Here is a 26550-nt window from a genome sequence, read left to right as displayed (position 1 = left end):
AAAAGTGAGAATTAATAAACTACGTTAGTCCTCCTCAGAAATTTCCCAGCTTCCTCACTCTGTTTGCATTTCAGAGCAATAGCTCCAAGGTTTTGTTGGTGGAGGACGCTGTGGCTTTTCCAAAGGCAGTATGAAGGGAGCAGGTTACACTGATTTCCCTTCTGGTTTCTCATCCCGTGCAGGCTAAACTGAGATACACTGGTGCTTTCCTGCCAGCAGTCGAGCTACTAATGAAGCTTGCTCTCATTTCACCTTGCAACCCTTGTGTTCCCTGTGAGCAACAGGGCATAGTAATTCATTGCATCTGCGGCAGGGACTGGAAACCGGAGTGAGACACAAATCTGAAACACTTTACGAACTTAATTTTCCTTTTATGTTTCTCTTTGTATCTGGGACAAGCTAGCAGATGCTAGCTTAAGACAAACAAGTGCATTGCGTTCTCCTGGGAGGGAAGGGTGTATCTATTTGTCGGGAACCCCGAGGAGCAGTTGGCTGGCTGACTCTAAGCAACACTGAAAGCAGATTTAGCCTACTCTTTACCGTTTAGCATCACATTGCAGCTGATGGGAAGGAGGCTTTAGTGAATTTGGGAATAATCCAACAAAATTCAGGTTGGTTCTTTATGCTGCAATGTCAAGTTGTGCTTGGAGTAGGTCATAAGGCTGGTGGCAAGGGAATGATACTCCAGGATCTAATCGCAGAGTTAGCTCAGATGAACTGTGGAGGAACTAGAAGACGATGGAAGCTTTACTTCAATGATTTGGAAATTATTAGGCAGGTGACTCGATATTTTTGACAGAAACTGTAACATCATACGCTTTCATGAGCATTCATGTAAAAGGTGAGGAGGCTTTTTGCTTCATGACTTTCCTTAGTCATGTATATTTGGGAGGAGAGGATAAATCAGATATAACATAGTATTTCTTACGCTGTGAGCCAGCAGTTTTGTTTCTGATTGGCAAATTATATTATTATGTGTTCACTTTAGGTACTTAAAAAAATCTCACTATCAGAGTTACGAACAGTCCTCTTTTGCGATGAGACCCAGCAGTCGCTGTGTTCATTGCAGATTTCCCCATAAGACATGTCTCCAGTAAACAAGCAAATGGAGGAGCTCACAAAGCAAGAGCATAACACCTGAACGGTTTAATACTTATCAGTTGTCGACCCTGAATATCACTGGGTCATCTTTTCAAGTGCATGACTGCACTAACCTTGCTGTGTCAGGAAACTTTGTGTCCAATCCTGTAATGCATAAAGATGTCCTGGTAGGAGAAAGGTAATAGAGTTTCTTTGCTGAACTCCAAGTGCAACCTGTCATTATTTATTAAAGAGCGAGTAGCTGAAAATTCAACCATTCTTGACACTTCAACCTCTCCTAGCCTTATTTGTCCGTGTGGTAAACAGTCATTTGCAGAGAAAGACATTGCCAGTCACTTCTGAGGGAGCTGAAATAATATCATTCTACTTATTTAGGAAAGGCACCTCTTTTTATTCTTGTTTTAAAGGTGGGACAATGTGGTCAATCCCCCTAATGCTTGCGGGTCTCATTTCAGCATGCCTGAAAAGGGAGGGTCCCAGCAGAAATCTTGGGAGCAAGCTGTAATTAATTGAAGCAAGCAGATGGCTCCAGCTTCTTGTGCCTTAGCAATGTGACAGCATCTCATGGAGGGACGGTGACAGCATAGGACGCTTGTAGGAGAGGGGGCGGGATGAAAGCCCTCAGTGTGCATCTGCAGCAGGCTCAAGCAGTGTCTTTATTCAGGCAAATGCTATCTCACCACTCATTGAATTATCTGTCTTGAATGGCCTTGGATAAGGGATAGCGGTAAGGGAAGGAGAAAGAGGTGAACCAAGATTTGCACTTAAGAAAGTGCAGAATACGATGCAAAGTTTGAACGTCAAGCCATTTAACTGGTCCTAATTGGCTCTGTGGGTGGTTGCTCTTATTTTGGAAGAGGAACGCCTTTTCGGAATAAACGTCTCTTCAAAATGGATTAACAAATTCAACTAAAAATTTGAAAATGTTGTTAAAGGACGAGGGCAATCACATATGGAATCAGCGCCCAAAGTAACTTCCGGCATAAATATGACCTTGCAAGAGTAAACAAGCGGTTTTGCTTCTCTTGTGTTTCACATAGTCTAATTTGGAACGTATAAAAAGACGTTCCTGACGTTAGAAGTCAAACCCTTGTTTTGATTTTATTAACTCATAAATGGGCTTATGTAGGAAGTGTTTCTCACCCTCTAAGAATTTTTCAGATCTCAAAATTGTCATGAAAAAATTAGAATTTTCTTATTTTGACAAATAAACAAAATTAAGGGGGTAAGAAAGAGGAAGTCTGGGTCAACTAAAACATTTCTATTTTTCATCTCTTGGTATAAATTTAATTCTTATTAACAGAAGTAGTTTAGACTTGCTTTTTAAGTGAAAAATCTTCTGGTTTTGTATAACTTTGAACCAGTGAAATAGCAATACCAGGCCCTTCCTCGTTACGAATTTGGTCTCTAACCAGTTATTTTTTAAATAAAATTAAGCCAGAAAGTTGCCAGTAAGTTCCACTCACATGCCTCAAGTGAAGTACATAAAGCAGTGATTTGCTAAGCATGTGCCTGTGCCTTAGGCTGACCATCTGAACCTCTCAGTTTCCTTACTGTGATACATTAATATTTATTTGCAAAGTACTGTGTGATTCCCCATACACAACACCTTTCACAAGCATAAAGTCTTAGTCTCCTTTGAGACTAGAAATCACACCAAAATCCCTAGGTGAAGTGTCTCTTCAAATAGCATCCTGCTTGAAGTGAATATTTAAAATACTGCCAACAAAAAAAAACCTCTTGGAAAATACAAAATTTTACTTTTAAGCTGCGTGGTTTAATTGATGGAAGTATGATGTCAATTGGTGCTTTATCTGAAGGCTGTGTTTGGTATTTAAGTCAGGGCTAGCGTTGCGATTTTGAGCATAGAAATTCAAGAGTGTCTTTTCTTTAGGAGACTCCTTAAGGATACATAAAGTGTGGCAGATGGAGAAACTTGCTGAATCTTGGATAAATTACTCTGACATTGCAGAGTTGCTGTAAATATTGTAGGACCTCGTGACAGCCAAAGGAGGTGAAAAAAAGACATCTGCACAGAAAGGATGCAAACTGTTTGGAAGCTTGCAACTTCTAAGAAGGAATAAATATCTATCTGCCTACAGTTTTGGGTCTTTAGACCACAGTCCTCTATGGAGAGTCATGGTGAAATAGGTCTATCCACAGCACATCAGTGTCTAGAGAAGGACTGTCCAGTGTTTCACTAAGTACAACATTATTTGCTGATGGTTTAGACCCATCTAAGCAATTTCCCGGGTGTCATAAGTATGATGCCATAAGTATTTGCTTCAGAGGGAAAATCAGACTCTGGCCTGACTCTTATAACTGCAGGTGACAGGGATGGTTCAGTTTTCCCTTTAGTTATGTCATCTGCTTCTTTCTTTTGTTTGCATGTATCAAATTTGTGACGTAAGCTTAGAGCAATTTTCTCACGGTATCCTGAATCCACAATTAGGACAGACTTTTTAAGATTTCTATGCACTGCAGTCAGCGGAGTTTTTCTGTAAATCCTTAGATCTTATTTAACCTCATGAGTTAAAAAGATTTTATTAATTCTCTTATTATTTTATTATTATCTTTAGACACTCTAGAGTTTGACCTGCCAGCTTTTTTGCTGCCATTTCTGTTTGTGAGGACAAGCTGTCGTGTGAAGACTCTGTAGAGCAGCTCCTTATTCTGGATGGTTTGGTACAGATTTCATTCAGGCAAACTCCCAGATGTGGCAGGATCAGGCCCTCTATTCTGAGGATGCTGATAATTCTAGCTGAAGCCTTCCATAAAAACTTCTTCCGAGTTCAGCATAAACATAACTGATATAGTCAAAAAGAGTTCTCTGCTAGTGCTAAATTAACGCTCATCTCTTCTCTTCTGACTCCAAAGAGATGGTTGGATGAACCTTGTATGTCCCTTGGTGCAAATATTTTCCAGCTTTTTCTCCTACATATTTCCTATTTTTGTACATGCATACACTTTTTAAGGGAAAAACTTGCTTCTGTGCCAAAAAATTCTATTGCTGCTTTTTCTTTGTTCCATGGTTTCTCCATTTAAATTGCCTCACAGCAGTTCCTTTTCATTCACAAGTGTTTATCAATTTTTAACAATTTCCAATTACCATATTCATTTCTAAAATTCGCGGAAGTGATGTTGCTGATGCAATGCAGTAAATAATGGTAAATAATGCTTCTTTCTAGCCCACCTGAAAAAACAGTGAAAACAAGTGTGCTATTTACAAAGATGTATCACTTTGAGTCAAGAGTGATCCAAACCAAATTGTTACACACTGACATCTTCTGATTTGAAGGAACCTAAACTAGTTCTCACTTTGTAGCCTACAACCTAAAGGTCTTTTCTGGGAAGGGTAAGTATCAAATACCTGAAGGGGTGTATTCTTAACTTTCAGTATGTTCTTAGCATCTCATCCACATTCTGCACTCACAGTTATAAAACACAGTATCTCAAGCCATAAAAAATTATCTGAAATTGTGGAAAACTTGACCTGCATATACTTTTCCTTTCAAACTTTCATTTAATTTTAAAAAGGTCAAACCAGTTGGAGCAGTAATTAGCAGAACAAACACTACTGTCCTCGGAGGAGACTTTGTCTGCCAAACTACTGACTCAAGAGAATGGTTACAGCTGAGTTACAGCCCAGACCTCTTTCCTGTTCTGGAAAACAGACCTGACTTAAGCTGGAAAATGCTGACAGGCCTTGAACTTTATCTGTGCAGGTGGGTGTCACGCTATAATAAACCACACCTCAGTCAAGCACAAAAACAGGATTTAATTCAGAATCTGATGCTTAACTCTGCATCACCGGTCTTGCTTCTCTATATTAATCACACCAAAATACATACTGGTTGCATCTGTTAGTACTCCAGAGCCTGTTTGACAACTGGATGCAGCTGAAAGCTCTTAATTCTTGATTTGTATTTTGGTTTGGGAGGAGGAGGATTGGGATTTTTTTTTTTTTTTTTAACACAAAACAGTTAGCAAAGCTAGATGCTAAGAGCTGGCCTGTCCTCCACTGAAGTTTGCCCAAAACAGAAAACCAATTTGGAAGAGCAGACTCTACTCAAGAGCTTGTTAAATAGAATTTGAGTGGATTGACAATTATTTGAGGCTGGTGCCTATTGAAAAAGTACCCTCAGTGAGTATTTAGGAAACACTAGTTTTCAATAAACAAGGAAATTGGAAATATTATACAGATGCTAATGAATGGGACTTCAACTCTGTCGAAATTAGTCAAATTCATCCCTGCTCCGTAATACCTAGTATTTAACAAAATAGTAAGATCTCTGGACCCTTCCAGATGAGAGATGGGTTGTACAGAGCACTTCAGCCCTGCTAGTTTTACTGTAGGTGTGCTGATTTACGTCAGCTGTGAATCTCGTCCTATTGCAACCCGGAAAAGTTGGGGGTTGATAGGTGGAAAAGTATGCAATGATGGTAGGGCCGAAGGTTCAAATCTGATCACAAAGCCAGGCAGCAAATGCATGCGTTGGCCCAAAGCCAACCTTCACGTGGGCCTCCAGGTACTTTCATCCCGACTGTTAGGTGCAAGGTCACTGAGAAATTGCGGAGTTGTTAGTGCTGTGGATGCTGGCAACGCAGTTCTGTTCTGGCCCCTTGTACCTCCTGCTCTTTTCTAGGCAACGCTTGTCAAATGTCCCAGATTTTGCTAAGACTGCAAGGCTTTGGGTCTCAGCCCTCTGCGCTTCTCCATGAGCTGGCTTGGTGTTGCTGCAGCTGTGCTGGAGATGGGACTGTGTCCTGAGATTTGGACTGGGAGCGATGCTATAGGTCACCTCAGCATGGCAAGCCAGGGAGTTTAGGAAGTGTCAGCTGGGGAAAGAGAGAAACAAGCTGAAGACACAGCAGGAGAGAGGGTTTGTCTGGCACAGCCGCTGTTGTAGCTGATTTCCGTGCTTCCTCTGGCAAATGCAGAAACCCTTTGGACAATTAGGAAGCATGAGGGTGTTCTGTTTCCGTAAAAAAGGGGATTTCCATAAAAAAAGGTCTGGCAGTTCTGCACAGCAGAGAAGGTTTTCTCAGCTGTAAAATTCCTTTGTTTCCCTTACAGCTAGTTCCCGTCCAGCTGAATTCAAGGGGCAAACCAACCACTCTCCCTGTCTTAGGGGGTTCCTGTGCTTCACCTAATGCTAAATCATAACATTGGTTTTTAGACTGAAACACTGCAGCCTTCAGAAGAGAAGTGCTCTCTGGCTGCCGGGGGATGCAGGACACCCAGCTGGATGGACCCGTGGTGCAGCGCAGGTCGTCTCTTCTTTGGCAATGTCTGTCTAGTCTGTTAAGTGTAGCTGTAGCAGTCCCATTTGAGAACACGACTAGAGCAGAAATCCTATCTGTACACTGCAGGATCATGCAATGGGTGAGAAAATCTAGTTATGCTAAAATTTCTCTTGCTGTCTCTCTTTTGACCTTTTGTGGCATCTGCTAGCTCATTTGTCTTGCAGCACTAACAGAAATATGAGTAAGGAAGCAAAAGAAAAGCTGAGTGCTCACAAAGTTGAACACAGATTCAGACGAGACTAGCAAACCCAATTTTTCTTGCAGAGATGTCCCTTATCACTTTTTTATTCACTAAGGTAAGTCAAAACTTTTCAAACTGGGAAAATATTTTTTATTGTCTGTTGAACCCAATCAAGCCACAATTCAATTAACTGGATTGAGAGAGAGAGAGAGAGAGAGAGATGCTAGTGACTTTTATTTGTGCACCTGGCAGTGTGTGCAGAATACTAATAGTCTGGGTAATATTCTCCAAATTCTTGATCAGCAGCAGCTGGAGCAAATTTTTTTACTTCGAGTAGGGAAAAACAAAAAAAATTATTTCAGTGCACCGACATTACAAACATGGCAATTGCTAAGTGTTACTGGAATTCAGTGGCTAGAATAAAGGCAGTGGCATTCATTTAGTTTCATTTCCAATTATAAGAGATCCTGTTGGGTTTTTTTCTCCAAAATAAAAACCTTGCAAACCTAGCTTAATTGCAAAACTACACCGGCCACTAGCCATCTTGTCTGACTATGGATGTCATCATCTGTCATCCCAAGCATTTTGAACTCATTCAGCTTTGGGGAGATGAAAGGCAGACTTTGGTCCTGTGATTATTGTAAATCTTCTTTTATTTCATAGCTGAGCATGGAAGCAGGCAGCCTGGTACTGCGAGGGTTAGCTATCCATGGTAAATCGAGAACATCCCTCATCCCTTTGTTCACTGTTGGAGCTGAATCTTTGGCAAACAGCTCCTCTTACTAGAGCAAACGGTGACATTTGTTAAGTGCTTCCAAACTGGCACTTTGTGAATTTTTGATACACCTACCCCACATCTGATCCAATTGTCACTGAAGTGAAGTCAGTGGGAGTCTTTCTACTAACTTCAGTGCAACTAAGAAAGTCTCCTGCTGTATGGTTTGTACAAGTGGTGGTGGGGGGTGTAATATAATTTACTGGTAGTTGGGGAATTTCTTACAGTGATAGCATTGCAAGGAAGGCTAGTGAGGACAGAGGTTATAGGACATCAGTGAGCTAGGACAGTAATTCAACCTAGTCAGTAGATTGCCTGCAGCTCCCATTTCAAGACAGGTGACCCAGTAATAAACATTATTCAGGGAAATTTGGTGGGAAGAGATATTTTTAAAAAGGTAGCACGTTGGAATAAATCCTGCTGTCAGCACAGAAGTGATTTTACTGAAAGGACAGAGTGGAGTGAAACTTTCTTTTAAAGTTCTGCTCCAGAAAGGTTACTGAGGCTCTCCCTTTCTTTCCACGCTGAGGAGCGATACCCCCAAACCCTGCCTGAGACCCCAGCCCTTTGACTTACCTGCAGAGGTTTGGGGGAGCGAAGGAAACTAAGTCATTGCAACAGGCACAACGTCTAAAATCTCCTGCACAGGGCCTCCCTGGTTTACAGCAGGAATGAAATATTTCAGCTGTGACATAAAGCTTCTCATATTTGTTGAGCAGAGCAATGCATGGATTGGATCCGATTCATTAATAAACTTTTGTATGCACTAGCTCTGTTATTTCTTCAGGCTCCTGCTACTATACAATGAAGTACATGATTAAAACCAGCAAATGTCAGCTCAGAATCAATCTGGTTTGGGTAGGTCCTTTTAAATACAAGTTACTTTACAGTTGGAGTTGCCGCTTGCTGAACAGTTGGAGGGTATTGGTTGTGTTACAATTCTCAGGAAAAACTAATTCTATTCAGACCTAGTGCAAGCAAATTTTATTGTGCATGCAGCTGTTCAAGATTAAGTAATTATTTGATGAACCTTTGGAGGCAATGAATATTAGATGAAGCATGTACACATTTTTATTATGCATACATTTTTCTTGATCAGTTTTCTCTTCATTTGGTCACTCGTTTATGTGGAAGCAATGAGCAAAATCTGCATATTTCACTCTTTAGAAAGAAAATTTCCATTTACATAGCCTTAATGTTTTCAGCCCACACATCCTTCAGTGAATTTTCAAAACCCACTGATCTATTACATTCCACATAGCAATAAACAGGTCATCTCAAAAAGACCAAGGTTAGACCCTCAGCTGGGCTCAACAGTCTTTTCTCTTTTGAGCTCTTCTTGAGCTCACCTAGAACCATTTCACCTTCAGCTGAGCAAGGGTAGCTTGTAGGGGCTCATGACCCTGGTCTCATCAGGGGATGTTCTACGTGCTTTTTTGTTACTTAGAAAAGGTTACAAATCAAACGTTTCCTCTCTTTATTTTGTTCTTTGCAGGCAGCTAAAAGTTCTTTTTGTTAAAACTGGTTTCTGAAAACACCAAAAAAAGACAAAAGGGAGAAAAGCAATCCTGAAACAATAAGCAAAATGGTGTGTTTTCAAGAAGAGGAGTGAGATGATTGCTTTTAAGCCTTTTAAATTTTTTGCAGTCCATAATACCTAAAGTATACATATGTAACTGGTCCAACCTTAGCAAAGCCAGCAGCAGCTTTGGGTTTCAGGCCAGATCCATTCTGAAGGAGGACACCATGATTTGGGCTCCAGATCACATAGAATGACTTTTACTGCCACCTTGAGCACTCACCTGCTCCCCTGCTTAGATCAGAGACTTTGCCCTGGGGCAATACATTCTGGAACTGTTTCAGCAAAGGCTGAAGATTTTATTTTCTGGTCCTTATACCAGATCTACACACTTAGGGGACCATCCAGCAACATAGATTTGAACCAGATCAGGCACGGGCATGCAATTGCATCTCTAGAGAATTAGCTAAAATATAAGATAAGGAGCATATGTTTATTTTCTGGTAGCTGAAGATAGTATGGGATCTCCGAAAATGTTAAAGTGCTTCAGACAGATGGTATGTGATCCAGCATAAAGCCTGCCAGTGAAAACTTAACCTGTCAACATTTATTTTTTTTTTAACAAATCTGAATCAGCAGAGCAAATTTATACTGGATCAGTGCTTTGTGTCTCACAGCTGCAGTAGGTTTGATCTAAGATGGATTTATTATATCATTGAACCATGATGTGAGTGTGCAGAAGATGTGAATACAGCTGAGGGAACTGTATTTCTGTCAGGAAAACACACCCGATAAGATACCTCACCCTGAAGCTGTTTGTCTCTGGCTACATTGCTTTTAAGCCTATATCTGGGAGCCTTTTTCCATGATTGCCTTTCCTTCAAGCCGAGCTTCCACAGCACAGTGCCGTGGTGTGGTACACAGAAATATTAGCGATCTCTATGAAGAGATTATATAGCAAGAAAGAACAGTGTATCTATGTAGGTACATGTATTTATAGACAAATACAGGTACAAAGCTGTATGAAAAGAGCTCTGCTGGTTTCTTTCACAACAGCCCACACGGTGCCAGCAATATCTGGCTGTTGTGTTATCCTGGATGTCCTTCCAAGGGGATATTCTCTTTCCTGCTGTCCCCTGCAGGTACAAGAATGGACTGAGGTATTCAGCTGTGCTCAGAAACCCCCTTCTCGTACTCCCGGTGCAGTCTGGGGCTGCACACACTGTGACACCCCGGAGGTGCTACCAGGAGGAAAATAGCCAAGTAATTTGCCTGTGTAAAGTCTGTTTTGCACAGGGCTGTTGGACGAGCTGGAGTACAGAAAAGTGTTGAGCTGCTCTGGATCCGGATGGGTGCTACTGCCCTTTCCTGGGGTGCTGATTCCTGCTGCAGGCACCTCCAGGCGCAACGCTTGCATCCTCACGGGAGATGACCGCTTTGAAGTTCATTTGATCAGGCCCAGTTTGTTTCTCTGTATATATTTAAGAGGAGAGGGCTACGGAGTTTGCAGCTCACCAAGTCTGTTGTCTGTATGTATCCAAAAACCCCAGATCCTGATTACAGGTGAGATCTTCCAGCAAGTTTCTGTTTGGTGAGTAGCACTTGCACTAATACGCAAAACGTCCGTTGTCTTTACTTTGTCTCATATAGTGCTAAAGCAAGTTTCATAAGCCTAAATCAGGCACATATTGAGGAAAATCCTGTATTTTAGTGAGACCCATCCACACCTGTTAGGATCTGCATGATGGATCAGTGTTAAGACCTCAGCTGACCTGCTATCAAACTCAATCTGGAGCAGGAGCACAGTTACATTCATTCAAGACTCCTAGTGTATCTCTTTCATTTAATACACCGGTGAGTATGATGGACCAGCATCATAGAGCACTTTTTTGGATTGTTTTTGGTTTTGACAGCTCACTTGTGTGCCAGTTATCTGTGTTAGTTGGATTTGATCTGAAATCAGTGGAAGGACTGAACCTTTGACTTTGGGAGATTTGGAGGAAGCCCGTAATGACTGGCAGTGCTTGGAAATGGTCCAGACGTCTTACTGCTAAAATCACATTTGAGAATTTCTTCTGTCTATGTGGCGTGAAAAGGTGTTGGTTACAAATGTTCTGGAGGGTTTATGCTTTGGGGTTTATTTTTAAAGTTCTTGCCTTGGTTCCCTTTTTAACGGTGTTTAAAAAAAACCAAAACACAAGTGTAAAGCAATAAACTAGTAATGCCCTTCTCAGCTCCTGAAGCCCCTAGATGGAACCATGTCTCTTCTGGACTGGGGTGTAACAGGTTAAATGGGTTAGCATGTGTGATGGGTTAACCCTGGCTGAACACCAGGTGCCCACCAAAGCCGTTCTATCATTCCCCCATCCTCAGCTGGACAGGGGAGAGAAAATATAACAAAAGGCTTGCGGGTCGAGACAAGGACAGGAGAGATCATTCACTATTACCGTCACGGGCAAAACAGACTCAGTTTGGGAAAATTAACTCAATTTATTACAAATCAACCAGAGCAAGGTAATGAGAAATAAAACGAAATCTCAGAACACCTTCGCACCACCCCTCCCTTCTTCCCGGGCACAACTACACTCCCGGATTTCACCACCAAGCCCCCCCAGCGGCACAGGGGGACAGGGATGGGGTTTATGGTCATCACACGTTATTTTCTGCCACTTCACCTCCTCAGGACGAGGACTGATCACACTCTTCCCCTGCTCCAGCATGGGGTCACACCCACGGGAGACAGTCCTCCACGGACTCATCCAGCGTGGGCCATTCCCACGGGCTGCAGTTCTTCACGAACTGCTCCAGCATGGGTCCATTCCACGGTGTGCAGTCCTTCAGGAGCACACTGCTCCAGCATGAGTCCCCCACGGGGTCACAAGTCCTGCCAGAAAACCTGCTCCATGGGCTCCTCTCTCCACAGATCCACAGGTCCTGCCAGGAACGGGGAACGGTCCCTGCTCCAGCACGGGGTTCCCACGGGGTCACAGCCTCCTTCAGGAACCCACCTGCTCCGGCGTGGGATCCTCCACAGGCTGCAGGTGGAGATCTGCTCCACCGTGGACCTCCCTGGACTGCAGGGGGACAGCCTGCCTCACCAGGGTCTTCCCCACGGGCTGCAGGGGAATCTCTGCTCCGGCGCCTGGAGCATCTCCTCCCCCTCCTTCTTCACTGACCTTGGTGTCCACAGGCTTCTTTCTCTTACATGTTCTCTCTCCGGCGGCTGTTTCTCCCTGTCCCAACTTTTTTTCCTTCTTAAAAATGTTATCACAGAGCCGTTACCACTATCGCCGACTGGCTCGGCCTTGGCCAGCGGCGGGTCCGTCTTATAGCCGGGTGGTACGGGCTCGCTCTCTCTCGAACACAGGGGAAGCTTCCAGCAGCTTCTTACTGAAGGCACCCCTGTAACCCCCCCCTGCTACCAAAACCTTGCCAGACAAAACCAATACAGCATGGTAGTTTTTTTTTGTTTTCCAGCTGAAAACTGGAAATGCATTTTCTTGTTTTTATTATTCTTCATTCTTTATCTTTAGAATTACAGTAACTAAAACCAGGTCATCCTCCATCTTTCTCCAGAGTTTAACAACCAGTAATCACTGCCCTGCTGAAGGTATCCCACTGCTGGCTTTACCACATGAAATTTGTATGCTGTTTTTTAATAAACATAATAAAAATTTGCACATATATCCTGATACTAAGCGGTGTCTCGGCTCCTCCAAAACACAGTTTATCACACTGGTGTCTAAAATATTGATCTGGGCCTTGTCTCAATCTGGCAGCTTCAAATCTTTGAGCATTGCTTCTGCTTGCCCCGAACCCCAGTACAGGGAAGGTCTGGAAGAAGGAGGTATTTGTGGGCTTTCCCCTCTGAGAAATCAGGACTTCAGGAACTGCCTGCTTATGTTCACGTAAGTGCTTTTCTAGTTGAAGTTCCCTGGAAATTGGAGGGAGGGAGGAAATTGTAAAGTTATTTGCTTTCTTTGGCGTTTACACACAACTTGGCTTGCAGCCTCACCCATTAACCAGAGTTGGCTCATTCATAAAAATGATAGCATGTGCTCTTTCATTTCAAATGCAATTTTACTAGCAAAACTCAATTCTAAAGCCACTCTTCATGATGAAATCATATTTGCAAAGTTAGATTGGCAAATAGTAGCCCAGAGTTACCAGGATCACCTGAGCAGAAATCATATTACCTGATTCTGTTAGGGATAATTTAGAGAGCTGATGATCCCAGGAAGCCCTGTGAGGCATCTTGAATGGTACTGTTTCTTCGATGTGGACTCTCACACATACAGAACATTACCTTGAACCACCAAATTGTGCGAGGGCTTGATCTTTACCCACCCTGAGTAGGGAGTAATACAAAATGGATGCTGGCCCAGAAGCTGCATCTCTACTGTGGGATTAGAAAGCACTTTTCAGCTGTCTCTGGGATGAGGTGGAGCCCTGCCACACGCAGTTCTCCTGCACACTCTGCTTTCAGCAGGGAGAAAACACCAGTGCCTGGGCTGGAAAGGAGTTGTGACACAGAGAAGATCAGCAGACCAGTGCTGAGCGTGAGCTGTACAAAGGTGGCTTTGCCATCCCTTATTCCTGTCCAGTCAAATGCCAAAATACGCGCTGCCTGATGCATGGGTGGAGCATGAGTTGGCTTTACAAGGTCCAGCTGAAGTTCAACCAGGGAGAAGACTTATTTTTCTTGTAAATACCAGCCAGGATTCCCATCTCTGGCAGACCCTTTATCTGGTGGTGAACAAAGATATCATAAGCAGGCGCTTTTTAGTGGTGTTACAAAGAAGTACTGTGTGCTCAAAAGTAATTACCTATTTGTCAGGCAGGAATGAGAATGCTCCGTAAGAACTTGCTATGAAATAAAAGCCTGGTCTGTAATGCAGCAGCTTCAACCCGAGGGCTTTCTAGCCCCATTATGCTATGTAACAGAATACCAACAAGAAACACAGGTAAGCCCAATACATGCTACAGCAATTTCATTGTAATGTCATTTTCTGTCAATAACTCTGAAGAAAAAACTGATATTGTTCAAAACAAAGTATCTGGAAAGTGATATGTGGTCTTTGTGATCCCATGCACTTCAGTATTGCATACACGAAAAAGGGTAACTTGCTGTAGAATACGTTTTATATTACTTAGACTCTGTCTTGTCTGTTCAGACTGATGCCTCTTGTTCTGTATTTTATCTAAATGTATGTTATAAACTGTCTCATATGAAGGCAAGAGCAGCAGTATGGTACCGAAGAAGCTAAAGGGCTTTGCTTATATCAATGTGTCACTGACTTTAGTGGAGCAAGGGGTGACCCCCTAACAGGAGTTTTGATAGTACAGCTAAAGCCAGTGTTTGTATTGTAGTTGCCAATAAATGAAACCAGCAGATTCTTTATCAAATGGGCCTTGAAGTGAGAAGAGGTTTGTCTGGGTATACAATGATGAAAAGAAAGGCACCAAACTGTCCAAAGCTCAGCTGTACTCATTTTTTCTTGGTCTGTCACAGCCATCAGTAACAATGATTGTGTGGCTTGTCTGTCTTTCATATGCAGGAAAAACATATGAATAGGTGAAGATACTTTTTTTTTTTTTTCATTTTCAGCCATTGTACAATGAGGGGGGGAGGAGAGGAAAGAACATTGGTTTTGTGAAAAACATTCATGAAAACTAAAATTTGAAAGAATAGCAGAAATCAGGACAAAAACATTTCATTTTAGCTTTTGGCATCCTGCACAAAAAAAGCTTTTAATGAAAAATCGTTCTGCATCAGAAAACAAAATGTCACAGTGAAATGTTTTGACTCCTTTTCATGGCTTTTTTTAATGGAGTTAAATAAAGTCCAGAAAGTTGTACAAAATAATACCATGGTGTCCCTATGCCAGTATTTCTCCTGTATGCTCCAAAAGCATAGAAAATAAAAAAGAATAAAAAAACCCCAACAAACCAATCATCTGATTTTCCTCTGAGGATTTCCAGTTTGGGACCAAAGCACATGCTTCAGGTTTGTCTCAGTTGCCTAGACTGGGGTGAGCTGCTGCTACGTAGTCCTGACACGCTGAATTTGTCCTCCCTAACACAACCTTGGGGTGTGAGGCAGTACTGACTGGCTGTGGGCATGGTATTTACAGAAATGCTGCTTTTCAGAGCCAACATGCTCCCGTGTGCTCATCAGCCGCATGTGCAGCTACAGTAGGGTAAGGCCATGTTTGCAGGGACTTCTGCAGCAGAAGTTTCAAGAGAGACACAGCAAAGCTTTTGTTTTGTAAGATTCAAACCTTCCCATTTCTTACTAACAAACTCTGCTTTTATCTATGAGGTTGTGCATGAAAGAAAACTTTAGAACAATGACTTTTATGGCATCTGCCAATATTTTCATTTTAGCTTAACGGGGGATTTAAATTATTATTGAGTCTTATTTTCTGAAGAAAGTAAATGCATAGAAATTTGATTATATTGAGCCTCTAACTGTATAAACACAATACTAGCCCCAGTGGACTAATTCCATTAAGACTTGAACTATCCATCTTGAAGTTGCTCATGAATACAAACTGCCAGAGCTTCTGGCACTGCTGGGTTTGCAAAACAACTTGTACACTTTTGTGTCAGATAATAAAAGTCAGATTTATTTAGAGAGATATTAAAATAAACAGGTTTAATAATATATTTAAAAACTTCATTGTTACTCATGTGTTGTTTCTCTCTGCTTGAATAATAGTCTTTATTACAGCTGTATATTACCTTCAAAATGCCTCTTGCTTTGAACCTTGCAAGGTGCTGAATCTGTAAGTATATGATCTGTAGTATAGGCAGGTGGAGAATTTTAATTCTTGCAGCAGTAAGGTCCATTTCAGTATTTTGTCTATCCAAACTGTGCTCTGGCTTGCCAGTTTTTTAATTCTACCTATCTTTTAGATAACTCTTTTCTACCTAAATAACATATTACTGCTGAGTTTTGGGAGTCATTAGGGAAGATCTGCCCAATTAGCATGTTAATTAGGACCTACCCAATTCGGGGATAGGGAGGTGATTGTTTTATTAGCATTCTGTGAGATGAAAGAAAGATTAATGACTGTGCCTGCACCCCTTAAGGGGTATAGAAGTAACATTTCTTATTTGAGATACCTGCAAGTGAGAGGAGGTATTTGAAATGGCTGGGCTTACTGAGGGAGTTGCCTGCTGATTAGTTATGCCTGGAGCAGAGAAAAGTATAATTGAGTTTGTTTCTTGATGAGAAGGAAATGATAGTACAAAGCAAACATAACAGGGCAAGAACGTCTGCTCTTATGAATAAGCGAAGTCCCATTGATAGCAATCTATCGACTGAAGGTTTGGTCCCTTGAATTGGGCAAGCTGATCAGTGGGCTGGCAGGACAAGATTCGTGTCTGTTATATGCACTATAGGTATATGTAGGTACTTAGATGCTATGAATGGAAAAGGCTGGTTTATAACCAGCAAGGTTGCACCTCTCTTCCAGATGCTGCGCTTTCCCATGGCCACTTACTCCCATACAGCCACAGAGTCTGATCCATGGGTATGTTGAACAGGTTATGCCCAGGGCATTAAAATTCAAAGGGCCTAAAATAAAGTCATCTGGGGAAAAAAGAATGAAGTGTAGGCAGGAATCTTATTGAAATGTAGAAAGAAATAATAACACTAAGCAAAAAAGAGCTCTGGGCAACATTAGCTGAGACAAACATGTAACCTTTCTTGTAACTTTATGATTGCTGTCCCTTCCCACAGCATTTCACATTAAACTAATGAATTCTGCTGCGAGAGAAAATACTATGTTCTCATAGTACGCTGAAGAAAGAAGGAAAGCGGTGTCGTCATTGATCTTTCTGTCAAACTGTTTAATAATTTCTGTCTCGTGCTTGATTTAAGACTTGTCCTTTCCTGCTTTGGTCAATGAGCTGAGTTCTGGAAGCAGTGGATAGCAGGGGACTCCAGCTGCATTCTGCCAAGTCTTCGACTACTGCTTCTTGCAACAGCACCTACACACTCCCGCAGTTCAGCACTTCGCACGCTGCTTGGTGCTGCACACAGAGGTAAAAGGGCTGAAAGCCCTGAAGAAAAAAATGAGGTCACGTAAACAGATGTGAAAAAGCGGTCTTTTTTCAATCCTGATCGGAAGCACTCTGTGCTGCTCTTCCAACCTCGCCGTGGAAGCTCTTGGTATCAGGATCCAGCCCATCGCTAAGGCCTGTGAAAGACTGAAAGCTGCAATGGCTATGAAGTATTCAAAGGCCTAATGAAGAGTAGGAAGAAACAGCTCTGACTGGTACCATACAGATTGGTTCTTCTTCTCCATGTTTGGCTGCCAAAATGATGCATTCCAAGATTCTCTGGCAAACACAACTCATGCCTGTCATTTTGTTGCAAAACTCCAGCACTAATTTATTCCAGGGCTCTGAAATAGTCATGTGCCCAAGGGAAACACCAGAACGTTGGTTTCTTTGCCGCTTCTGAGTTCTCCATAGACAGCAGCTATTTTGATGCCGATCGTTCTTATATAAAAATCTTTGTTCCTCGCTTCTTTTGTCAAATTCTTGAGTGAACAATATCAGCCTCTCAAAATTTAGAGGGTTGTCAGTGTGGTCTCATCCACAAATGCACATGAAATTGTGTTCCTGGCTTTGGGATTTGAGCAAATATTCCTTGTAAAGCAAAGGATACCTTCTTCCCAAGATTATCCTCAACAGCATGGAGGAGACCAAAAAAGATCCCTGTGGACTTTATTAGTTTATCATAGCTTGATCTTGTTACAAAGGCAGGCCATTCTTTAAACCTTTGTTCTACGATTTTGTCTGCTGCTCACACATACCTCTCCATTCATACGTTATTCATGCCAATCTTAAAATTGCTTTTATAAATTGTTGCAGTTCCAGGTAGATTTGCTAGAAATAGTTCTATTATATTTCTCTGCGTTTCTGTTGGCCCTGGATGCCTCCACCATTAGATGACCATAAAGTACCATTTGATATAGTAAATTCCTGATATGAGTTCCCATTGCACAAGCACAGACCTTATGCTTTCAACAGTTTACTTTGCTTTAACAATAGGATTTTTTTTTAATCAAGTAAAGCTGGGGTGAATTGCTTCATTCATAGATGATTTTTTTTCTTTTTCCATCCCTATCCATGTGAATGCTTCTGGATCTGGACTGTAAATTAATCTCTTACTGAATTTTAAATTGGGATATGAGCAGCTTGTTCATCTCAGTGAGAATGAAGAAAACTGAGATATGTGTCTCTGTGCTCATGTGAGTTACAGCCAGAGTATTCAATGAAAAGCTATATACAGCAATAGTATGCAATAGTAGTGTGGGTTTTTTAAAGTCACCCTGAGATGGAGTTTGCTATTTGTCAAACAATAGCTTTTTGATACTGGTAAAAACTGCATACATTATCTTTCGATACAACCACCAGTACCTGTGGGAGACCAGTTCTTTATAAAACAATTGATTCTACTGATATAAGCAAATTAGGTTTTTGTGACACAGGGAGGAGTTTTCCTTTTAGTCTAAAATGCTCCCCATTGAGAACTCCCACCAGGTGTACTATGCTTTCTGAAGTCATTAATGTAGATCAAAGAATAATTAGGCTTTGGCAAGCATAAGGGGGTTTGATTAATCAGACTGAACAGCATCCTTTTATCTCATAATACCAACTGCCTGTTGAATCAGCGTGGTGTGGCCAGGTTTTAAGAAAGTACTTTCACAATTATTTTCCTCTTGCACAAAAGCACGGCATTAAAACCAAGCAGAATCCATCCTTTTGTTTCTTGCCTTTCCCAACACTGACGACTAGGAACAAATGTTTATAGCAAATAGCAGATCCTGTGTGGAAATAGCAAAAGGTTGTCATGAATTTGAAGCTGGTTTTTACTGGTGGTTGACACATTGCTGTTATCCAGGACATAGCAGGGGTTTTTTTCTTGATTTTTTCAGAGACTGGCAGCCGACTAGTGACAAGTGCCAAATGGTAGTGGAGTCAAGTGCATGAATCTAGCAGGTGCCAAATCTTTGCATGTGTGGGATGGAACCACCCAGACTTTCACAATCCTTATGTCCCGATTCCATGCTGGGGTTCAGGTAACCAGAAAATTTAAGCTTTTTTTTTTTTTTTACCCCTCATATGAACCAGTACTTTGTGAGAAGGAAATCTAGTAAATCTTCTGAATTGTTCACTCCACCACTGTGGTATTTCTTGAAATCTGTGGCTAGAGATCAGCTCCGTGACTTACAATAAGAAATAGGGTAAGCTGTGGGAGTTGTCCTTCCATCAGATGGGTATTATCAAATCTAAAAGTATCTGGATGCATGGGATTATTCTTGTTGGTTTTCTACTGTAAGTTGTTAAAAAGTATTGTGAAGCCCAAATTGAACAATGATTCAGACACAGCACTGAACAGATACTAGACCTGAACACCTCATTCTTTGTGAATGATAGAGACTACCCCTCCACACAGATGTGGAAAATCCATGTAGTAGATTAGTTCCTTGAGGATGGTACTGTGCAGTGAGAGACTGATTCTTACCCTGTATGCGTGTTGTTGTTTAACCCCAGCCAGCATCTAAGCACCACGTAACCGCTTGCTCACTCCCCCGCAGTGGGATGGGGGAGAGAATCAGAAGTGTAAAAGTGAGAAAACTCATGGGCTGAGACAAAGACAGTTTAATAGGTAAAGCAAAAGCTATGCAAGCAAGCAAAGCAAAACAAGGAATTCATTCTCCACTTCCCATGGGCAGGCAGGTGTTCAGCCATCTCCAGGAAAGCAGGGCTCCATCATGTGTAACGGTGACTTGGGAAGACAAATGCCGTAACTCTGAATGTCCCCCCTTCCCTCTTCTTCCCCCAGCTTTATATACTGAGCATGATGCCATATGGGATGAAACGAATATCCCTTGTGTCAGTCCGGGTCAGCTGTCCCAGCTGTGTCCCCTCCCAACTCCTTGTGCCCCCCCCCAGCCTACTCGCTGGTGGGGTGGGGTGAGGAGCAGAAGAGGCCTTGGCTCTGTGTGAGCACTGCTCAACAAAAACATCAACACTGTTATAAACACTATTTTCAGCACAAATCCAAAACATAGCCCCATACTAGCTACCGTGAAGAAAGTTAACTCTATCCTGGCCAAAACCAGCACAATGTGTCAGAGAACAGAATGGTACATTCTTGCTTACTTACAGGAGTTTGATTTATTTCTTGAAAGCTGTTTGCTGTTCACAGTCCATTTTTCCAAAGATTCCCATGCTCCTTGCTGACACCTATGCCATAGCTTTGTAAAAAGGGCGTGCCCTGCTACCTCTGCTTGCAGATGGCTTATCAATGCCTGGGATATAAATGTGTATTTCATATGAATGAAGAGAGGCAGAAAGTCAATGGTGTTAACATGATCTTGTGTCTGTAGAGCACAGGTAAGACTGTCTGGCATAAATATGATAAGGGTTTGGCTTACAGAGACCTCCTCTGGCTTAATCACCTGGCAAAACCCTAGAAAATTACTGTCCACATTTTCAAGTAAATTGATTAGGGTAGACAAAAGAAGAAGAATCAAACCGGAATCTTTTTCAAATTGAGTTTGTATGCTTCTGTCAAATAAGAGCATACAGTCCTTCTTCAGGGAGAAGGCAGCTGCTCAGGTCTGTTTTGTTGTGCAGCCCTGGAGAAAGAGAGCAAGAACAGGTTTTGTTGTTAAAATTTAAGTTGACCGTAATGGCCACTCTAATGTTTCATTTTGAACAGATCCCACAGGGAGAGGATGATATAAGTGGGGGAAATACAGGTTTTTTGACTGACCAGCACTCTGTGTCCTGAGAACAGCCGACTGTCCGGGGTGCTTCTCTCCTCTCTTTCTGCCCCTGTGAAGGGGCAGCACCCACGGGCGTTTCTGTTGTGCAGGTGTGTTATAATGTAGGTGATCTCAAGAGCAACTGAAAAGCAGAGGGGGGGAAGGGGGAGCAGAGCAGGGTTTCACAGGGGCCATTTCACCGGGTGCAGAAGCAATGGCTGGGACTTGCTGTGGGTGCTGGGTATAGCAACATTATGAATTTTCACCTTCCTCCCAGAAATTATTCCCGTCAAGTTGTAATGTAAGAGTATGAAACACCAGTAATGTCATTGCTGCATAAGAGCAGGTGCCTGTGGCAGTTGCTGCAGGTGTCTAAGGTGTGCTAAGAAAAGTCCTGAGGAAATAATCGGATCAGAACGTGCTGGGTTGCATCCCGCACCAGGAATAAGGAATGCTGACATGCGGAATGGGACTTGATAGAAGTCTGGTAATGAACTACTTTAACTCTAGAGGTTAAACAGAAAATAGTACAGAAAGCTTCTCCGTGTTACATTGCATTTCCATAGGAAATACGTCTAATTTTTTCCTATTTGTTGGGCTGGGAAAATTAGAGAACCATAAAATAAACTTTGCTGGTTTATGATGATAATGCGATTTTCAGCTTCACTGGAAATGAGCTTTTCCTTTTTTTTTTTTTTTTTTTTTTCTTTTTTTTTTTTGCAATTGTAGATACTATCATCTTTCTGGTAAACTCAAGCACTGTTACAAGACCTACAAGGTCAGCTATTAGCAACTAGAAATGACAAGGTCCTAGGGACATGGGAGCTATGAGGCAGAACACCCAGAGCAACTGCAGGGTCAGGGCTTCAGCCTTGTTTCAATTACAGATTAATGGAAATTACTCAGACTAAAAATTTTCAGAGGATTTTTAAGGTTTGCAGAAGTTTCTAGTGGGTTTTGTGTCTGGTTTCCATGGAAAACGAGAGGATTTCCTTGCAGCTGTGGAGTCCGTGAGCTCAGGGAAGGTGGGAATTTGTACCCAGGCAAAGATTGACCTTGCAGTATGGTCAGATGGAAAAAATATCAGAAATCTTTGTAAAGGGAATATTCTTGAATTGGTCTCGGAAGAAAAACATCCACATTTGTTGCATTCTCTAAAAGGAGCCTCCAAATTGTTTAATTCCTCACTGCTTTCCATCAGTCACAGCTCCCATGCAAGGCAAGTTAGCGTCACAGCACCCATCCTTCTTCGGTGCACCACAAAGCACTGGCTTCCTTCCAGCTCTTGGGATTGTTTTGAGTTAAAATAAAAATGATAGGAGCGATTCTTGCAAGGTGAAGATGCTTTACGCAGGGAATGACGCCAAGTGATGTAGCTGGATGTGCACGGTTTTGCTTATTGGATACGTTTGCAGAAATTCAGCCACCTTCTGCAAAATGGAGGCTCAGAGCTTTGCTCAGGGGAGATGCCTGGCCACGCACTCGGCGAGGAGCAGAGCCACGGGCAGGCAAGAGAAAATTTTTTGAAATGTCTATCCATTCTACATGCTAGGAGCAGAGTTTGTCTTCAGAGACCGGGCAAAGAGAAAAGGGAAAGACTTTTCCCTTTCTTCTGAAGTGAGTGCTACTGACGAAGCAACGAGATGCACTTTCTTCTGAAGTGACTGCTACTGACGAAGCAACGAGATGCAGGACTGGGGGAGCACGGACCGGCGGTTCCCCCACAGCCGGCGCCGCTGTCAGAGCTCCTTCCCGAGATGCCAGGAAAGACAGTGTTACAGCAAGTAGGCAGCATTTTCCTAGCAATATTGTATTGTTTGTCTTCTTCACTTACATCAATATTTCAGCGAGGAAACAACAAAGCGTTTCCTTCCACCAAGCAGTGAAAGAGATCTCAAATAGGGGAAGTAATGCTTTTATTACCAAAGTATATGTGGAACAAAGTGCTTCCTTTTTTCCTATTTATTTCTAAATCACATTCACACTAACTGTTGCATCCATTTTCTGCATCTCTGTCTGCGTGAAAGAAACTTGGGGAGAAATTACCTCAATAACGTCTTTCTAATCTTCCTTGTTTACAGCACACTTTTGTTCAAAGTCATTATGACAGTCGTGGAACATTCTGAGTATGATGCAGTTATTGAATTTTAAATGAAAACTAAATTGGCTGTGGTAGAGGGGGAAAATATTTCATAGCGCAGTAATTTTTCCTCAGGGTACAGTTGCTACATTTTATTAGAAATAAGCAATTTTCACTATGTCTCCAAAATGTATAGAGCAGATAAATGTGAGGTATTAATCTAAGGAAAAAAGGCTTTTACAAGTATTTAACACCAAATGGTGGTTTAAAGTTTGCATTTTTTTTTCTATGTTTTTCTGGTGTGTCGCTGGAGAAGCTATTTACTCTTTTTACTGAAGTAAAACACATCTTAGCTCTCTGCTTTGGTCAAAAGCCTCCCGTGGTGTCAGTTAGATGGGATTTAATTGAGCCGATTGGAGGTTTTTTCTGCTTGATTTGTGCGTTCGGGAAGCGAGGAACATTATCTATATGTGAAATGTATTAAGGTGCCCATGTGGCTGATAAACAAAACCTTCTGCTGAAGGGGCAGCTCTCGGCTCCCGTAGCGACGCCCGGGCATCTCCCACCTCTCCGTCCCCGCCAGCCCCGCGCAGGGATGAACACCTCGAGGGTGCCTCTGGCTGGTTCCGCTAGCAAGGTGAAGGGGAGGCGTTTGGGAGGATAAATATTGGGATAAAATAACTGCGCCTTCGTCCCAGGGCTGCAGCAGGTTGGCAGGTATTAATTTCACAGAAGAGCTCCGTCAGCCGGCAGATCTCCGCAGGGAACGGCGCTCACGCGTGGCACGGCTCGGAGGCTGCCGGGAGGGAGCTGGGAGCAGCCCGGCACGGCGGGCAGCCCCCCGAGCCCTGCCCGGGGTGGGAAATCTCGCTGGCAGGGCCTCCGGAGAACAGATTTCTGCAGCCGCTCAAGCTGCTCCGGCAGCATCATTCAGCCGTTCCTTTGTAAGTGAGCAGCGCTGATGCCCTGGTTTTACGTTCATTAGATTTGCTTCGTTCCTTCGGCAGCTCTCAAGGTCTAGTTAGGCTGCAAACGAGAGCGATATTCAAATCAGTGCTTAGCGAATTCTCATTAACCAGTATTAGCTCTTGTTCAGCTTCGGCTCCGATTATAGTTTGTCAAACTGGAAGTAGATATGAATTAATTGTAGCAGAGGAAGACGCGTATTTTATGTATTTGCAAAGCATACAAATTAGTATGGAAAATGCATCCACACACGGTTAGTGGTGTCCGTAGGGTCGCGGTTTCGCTCGGCTCGACTCAGAGCTGCAGCTGTGGCCAGCCCATAATGTTGACATCGTTCCCATCCTTTGCATACGCCTGCCTTTCGGCTACGGCTCTGCTATGGATCCGCCAAACACTGCGCAGCCCCTGTCCCGTTAACGAGCACGTAGATTTTCTCTGATAGCTCTCATCCACCAAAATATGGACGGGGAACACTATGAGCACTTATGTTCCTGAGCAACCCCACAGAGCTATGGCTGTCTGTTCCAAATCAGGCCGTGTTCATCTGTGCCCCTGTTGATGGCCTCCATAGGTTTTGGTGGTGTTGGCACACCAGTGGCCCCTGCTTGTGTCTTCTATTTGTTTCATGGCTGTAGATCACATTGCAAATCCAAATGCACGGAGTGCACAGAGTAGGGTAAACGCAGCAAGCGGGCAGGAAGAGGTTCAGTTTGAGCAGAGCCTGTAGGCTTGCAATGGGATGCAATTATGGAGAAATCATGGTTTGCTTGGCCCCAGGTTGCTTTGTGCTTTGGGAAGTAAAACCTGCATTGGCACTGAATGCGAGATGAGCGTTAGAAGCACGTTCAGGAGAGTGCGGATAGAGGATTTTGTTAGAGCCTCACAAACTGGTGCCATTTTCAGAAAATCTGGTCTGGGGTTGGATTTTTCACACTTTTGCCAGGATGCTAAAATAGAAATTCAGGGGAGGTTTACAAGCCAGCTCCCAGCAACCTCACACTAAGTAAGCTAATTCAATTTATTGGTACTTATCGGATGCTGGGATGAGAGACCGTTTAGAACGGAATATGTTAATGTAAGTCTCTCTTCAGATTAATCACAAGCAGTTATATTTTTATGATTTAGCAGTGTTGTTTATGACTAACATTTACAGAAGATTACTAGTAGATTTTCAATAAAAGCTTTTCAGCTAAAACTAAGATTATAACAATTTTAGAAATAATTGGACAACCGTTGAATTCAAAAGCTGGTAAATACAGGGAGTTTTTCAAAACTCTATATTGCATGCTGACATAATGGCAGGTTAGACTTCCAGATGCATTGCTATATGATGAATGTATAGCTTGCTAAAAATAATGATACTCTTCATCGGTTGAAATATGTCGCAGCCTGTAAGCAAATGAAAGGGGTCCCCCCCATTTCAAATTAAATCAATTGTGAAAACCATTTTCTTATTAACAAGTCTCTTCATTTTAGAGCAAATAGCAAAACCCCTGATAGTATATTCTTCCCTCTTCTGTTTTTTCTCTTTGTAAATATGCCAGCACGTTGTTATCAGTTTCTTTGCTTCCCACCTAGTCTGTGTGGGTTTCACAAACTGAAATGGGACAGAGACTGTATTAAGAGAAATTAAGAAAACATCATTGCAAAAACTTGGAGGAAAACTTGTGGTTCACATGTAATTTCTGAAAATAACATTTGTTCCTCCTTTCATGCTAGCATGTGATACACAGGTACTAGTGTCCTTTGGAGGCTCTGCACCCACAGTCGTAAGGGATCAGATTATCTCAGCTGAATGAGTGGCTGTGTAGCAGCAAGGCTAAAGTAACCATGAGCTGGATTTACCCAGCCACATGGGATAATTTTTTACCTCGCAATGAATCTAGACATGTGATCTGTGAGCTGTCACAGATAGCAGAAAAGAAAGGTAAGCTTATAGACATCACGCTTAGATAGTTTTACAGCAATCTGCATCAGCCTTGAAAATACTTTAAACAAGTTGACAAAGGTTGAAAATCTCTAGTTTAGGGGAAAACTTTATCCCCTCTCCCCCCCAAACTGGAATTTTATGGTCTTTACATTTTGCTATCAGATTTGCTGTAAGAGCGCTGAATTTTAGTACAACTGCTGTTTCCATTAACTTCATACAAAAACAAACTCTTCAGAATTATTCTACATGTGTATGGGTGCATCTTTACTCCTCCATTTAATGGTAGTTTAATTAATTGTTTCCTGGTTTTCAGCTTTGTATTGGCTGCCACCCATTCAATCTTAGTTTTATTTTTTGGACAAACCTTGCTGTAAATAGCATTTCAATGTCTACACAAGGAATGTAAATGTTGTTCTAATTTCCAGCATCATTCAAATGCCCACATAACCGTTATCCTTGTGAAAGCAAATTGAATCTGTCACGTCATCTTCTATGGAAGTCTAATTCTTGGTAACAAAAGATATTGCAGCTGACAGATGGAGCCACACACTACATAATTAAGTCTCCAGTGTGTGTCAACTGTAGCCTTTCAGACACAATTAGAGTCTGACCAGTTCACCCATTTAGGTACTTTAAAAAAAAAAAAAAAAAAAAAAATCCCTTAGGTGGGTGCGGAGGTTTCTGTGAAAAATGAACTCCAAAATGCGCTAAACAGAAGAAAATAGGATCTTGTTCATCGCCAGACTTTCCAGTGATAAAATTTGATACAGCTCTTTAAATCCTCACTTTACGTCCTTTTCTTTCGCATTTATTATGTCCTGAGTGTAGCTAAGCATAAACTCTTCTCAGTAGGGATGCTCGTGGAGGCAGTGGATGGAAAATACATTTTCTTTAGAAAA

Source organism: Accipiter gentilis, chromosome 7 (assembly GCF_929443795.1).
Source record: "Accipiter gentilis chromosome 7, bAccGen1.1, whole genome shotgun sequence".
In the NCBI taxonomy this organism is placed as follows: domain Eukaryota; kingdom Metazoa; phylum Chordata; class Aves; order Accipitriformes; family Accipitridae; genus Astur; species Astur gentilis.
The sequence above is the reverse complement of the archived record's forward strand: the minus strand, read 5'-3'. Positions refer to the sequence as shown.